The sequence below is a fragment of the Solanum pennellii genome, chromosome 10, assembly GCF_001406875.1.
Source record: "Solanum pennellii chromosome 10, SPENNV200".
NCBI classification, from domain to species: domain Eukaryota; kingdom Viridiplantae; phylum Streptophyta; class Magnoliopsida; order Solanales; family Solanaceae; genus Solanum; species Solanum pennellii.
Window position 1 is genome coordinate 72,771,269 of NC_028646.1, and position 227 is coordinate 72,771,495.

A 227-nucleotide genomic window follows, 5' to 3' on the forward strand; every position below is an offset into this window, starting at 1 on the left:
GCTACGATGATCCGTATAGACTTCACACTTAACCCCATATAGATAGTGTCTCCATTGCTTTAATGCAAACACTACCGCAGCCAACTCCAAATCGTGGGTCGGATAATTACGTTCATGCACCTTTAATTGCCTCGAAGCATAAGCAATTACGTTCATCTCTTGAATTAGCACTTCACCCAAACCAGAATAGGATGCATCACAATAAACAATGAAGTTCTTACCCTCTA